The sequence below is a fragment of the Notothenia coriiceps genome, unplaced genomic scaffold, assembly GCF_000735185.1.
Source record: "Notothenia coriiceps isolate Sejong01 unplaced genomic scaffold, NC01 NC01_scaffold00017392, whole genome shotgun sequence".
NCBI lineage: Eukaryota > Metazoa > Chordata > Actinopteri > Perciformes > Nototheniidae > Notothenia > Notothenia coriiceps.
Genome location: NW_011350093.1, coordinates 39,662 through 43,266, shown reverse-complemented (window position 1 = coordinate 43,266; position 3,605 = coordinate 39,662). Strand labels below are relative to the sequence as shown.

Genomic DNA, 3,605 nt, shown 5'->3' with positions numbered 1-3,605 from the left:
GAGAGGAGGAGACAAGAGGAGGAGGACAGGAGAGAGGAATGGAGAGAGGAGAGGAGCGTCAAATGTTTTTCTCCAATAAATGATTGTTTTCAAAGTCAATGAATAATCGCATTTAATAATCACAATTACAATTATTGACCCAAATAATCGAGATTATGATTTTTTTGAGCAGCCCTACGAGACACACCAACCATTCAGGGGTCTCTTGAGTGGTTATATACGAGGCACCTACAGTGCCATCATTATAGGAAAGGGATTCAAACCCCCTGTGCTGCTTAGAACAAATTAAACTGCCGATTGTTTGCATAAGTATGCACGGTTCATTGTCCTCTGTTAAAATATACCCTAATGCCAACATGACAATATCCTCCATGAACAGAGAAATCATCTTCGGCGTATAGCACCATCATTGGTCTATTAAAGCCCGTATAGATCCTAGTCTACATCTTCCCCCTTCCTCTCCGTACGGCAGCTCAGAAAGAGAGAGTGCGCTTGATATGCTCACAAACTAGAGATGAGCTCATCCAAAGAGCAGTGCTGGTGTCCTACGTGACTTCTCTTCAGCTGAGCAGTCTCTCTGGCAGCCAGCAGGTGGCAGCATCGCTCCGACACACAGAGCGGTGCTGCACGCACACGCTCACATGTTTGCAGCACATGTCTCATTCAGGTGTAGCATATCAAGCATGCAGTAGTTTCGCATATATCTTCAGACACGCTACACGCACGCACGCACGCAGCCACACACTGAGCTACGGCTGAACAACTAATGAAGCTGCTGCAGGCAAGACTCTAATGTGGAACCGGGAGATTAGAATATGCTCTCGGCCTCGCTCGCACAAATAAAGAAACAACAGATTGATTGAGAGGAGACGGCGTGCGAAGAGGGGAAGGCAATAGAGATGGGAATCAAATGAAAAACATGAGAACGGGGAAAGAGAAGTAAAGAGAGCAGAGGAAGAAGAAGAAGGGGAACATGTGAGGAGAGGAAAGGAGGGAGCACTGCTTTCTCCAGCTGGTCGTCTGAGTACAGAGAAAACTGACTGCTGAGGAGAAGAGGAGAGGAGGAGAGGATGAGAAGCAGAGGAGAGGAGACGAGAGGAGGAGAGGAGGAGAAGCAGAGGAGAGGAGACGAGAGGAGGAGGAGAGGAGCGGAGGAGAGGAGAGGAGGAGAGGAAAGGAGGGAGCACTGCTTTCTCCAGCTGGTCGTCTGAGTACAGAGAAAACTGACTGCTGAGGAGAAGAGGAGGAGAGGAGGAGAGGAGGAGAGACAGGAGAGAGGAATGGAGAGAGGAGAGGAGCGGAGGAGAGGAGAGGAGGAGAGGAGGAGACAAGAGGAGGAGGACAGGAGAGAGGAATGGAGAGAGGAGAGGAGCGGAGGAGAGGGGGAGAGAGGAGAGAGGAGACGAGAGGAGGAGAGGAGCAGAGAGGAATCAAGAGGAGAAGAGGAGACAAGAGGAGGAGAGGAGACGAGAGGAGGAGGAGAGGAGCGGAGGACAGGAGAGGAGAGGAGAAGCAGAGAAAGAGGAGAGGAGGAGGAGAGGAGAGGAGAGGAGGAGACGAGGAGAGGAGGAGAGGAGAGGAGGAGGAGAGGAGGAGAGGAGACGAGAGGAAGAGGAGAGGAGAGGAGGAGACGAGGAGAGGGGGAGACGAGAGGGGGAGGAGACGAGAGGAGGAGACGAGAGGAGGAGGAAAGGAGAGGAGAGGAGAGGGAGAGGAGAGGAGGAGACGAGAGGAGGAGGAGAGGAGAGGAGGAGAGAGGCAGAGTAAGGAAAGCAAAGCCAACAAGGCGATGAATGCTCCATTTCAAATTGTCAGGGCGGACCCCTCTAACCTCCCCGTAATGCAGCCCCTAGCCAACACAAAAACAATTCTAAGCGCATCACACAATAGTGACTTCTCTGCCTGAGTCCTGATGAGCGCTGCCACACAGCTCTCTTCCCACATGACTGCAGAGCTCCAGGACATAGCGTTTCATTTCAACCTCATTACAATGCTAAAGCTCCAGCCTGCATCGGAGCGTATCCCGGGCGCATGGCTGGAATCAATGCTTCGCCTCTCATTAGCTTAGCATATTATTGGCTTTCCTTGAAGACGCCGGGGTGAAGGACACCGGAGGCCCCTGTTTAGTTTTTATTTATGCCCGAGCATTTCAAAGTGGCTTAATCACACGGTGCCGTCGGTGCACACAACAGGTCCCCACCCGGATATGTCAGTGTCTGCCGTGATGTTTGGACGGAAAATTAAGATGACGATGGAGAGAAGAGGGTGGGAGGAGGAAGGGTGCTGAAAGAGGTGCGAGACAGATTAAGGAGGGGAACAGTGTGAGATAGAGATAGAGAAGAAAAAAGAGAGAACATGGAGGAGGAGGGGTTTGGAAAACACACTTCATTACACTACTCTCTTGCTGCAATTATGCTATTTACACAGCAACAATAGAGGGTCTGCCTCTGCGGAGCACCGTCTCATTACCAGCAGGACTGGAGGAAGAGGGGGGAGTCGGGGGGGTGTTGTCTCTGTCATGGCCTGGTACTAAGCAGAACCCCATATTGACTGAATGGCATTTCAGGCGGGCTAAATCCATCCCCCCGCAGTAAACTTCAACCACAGAAGAGTCAGCCTCTTTCTGTCTCTGTCTTTCTCTCTGCCTTTCCATCTCCCCCCCTCTAGGAAGCAGTTTGGACCCACAGAGCACACGAGGACACGCAGTAGCTTGGATATGGAAGCGGTAGTGGCTCAGCGGACGAGAGCCACATTGACAGAGTAATTCTTGCAACTGGATACTGCCCACTGCGGACTCATTGTCAGTCCCCTCCCATACATTTTCATCCTGTCCACTGCAAATCCCCACTGTGTTTTCCACACCTGTGACAATCTATGATGCCTAGAAAACAACTGCAGACACATCCAGTGCCGTCCCCGAGATACTATGACTCTGATGCAATTCATGTTGTGCTGGCTTTGTACTCTAGGACATCGGATTTAAAATAAGACAAGTACTGCTAAGTTAAAGTTCAGACTCAAATGTATTTTAAGGATGTTTACCTTTATGTCAGAGCAATGGTGTGGGATATAGCCTTATTTTAGAGACAGAAAGCCATTTGAAAAAGTTACAGGAATCCTAATGATCTGTTTCAAGTGACTATGAGTAATATACTATTTTACTGTGGTGCCATGAAAAGATTGTGCTTCGTATGCAAGCTTAGGACAACTGTCCAGCTCCCTTGTTCTTAAATTAGAGAACTACAGTATGTACAGAAATAAGGTACAAATCTTATCTTAAATTCCCTTTTCACTAAAATGAGGTGTGAATAAACTGAAACACCCTTAAAGGATAGGCGTATGTCAGGGATGGCCCCACCTCCTCTTTTTGCGGCCCTCAGATTAATTTATAAACAACGTAATTCATTTAAAAAAAAAAGAAAAAATATCTTTAATTGTTTTACTTGTAGTACTGATACCGTCCACTAGACTCCTAGCTACGTCGCGAGCTGCGTACATGATTTCAAATACCGGCGCTGAGGAACAGCAGAGTGCGGGCTGACAGGTGTCTGTGTTGACACTTCCCCTTATTGTGGAAGTAAGGGGAATGCAGAGACTGGCTACAA

General features: G+C 49.0%; 1 protein-coding gene across 1 annotated transcript in view; it reads right to left on the bottom strand.

Moving 5' to 3' along the window:
* LOC104950313 (receptor-type tyrosine-protein phosphatase F-like) overlaps positions 1-3,605 on the bottom strand; it is a 36,540-nt gene that overhangs the window by 2,576 nt on the left and 30,359 nt on the right. The gene's annotated exons all lie outside the window — the stretch shown is intronic.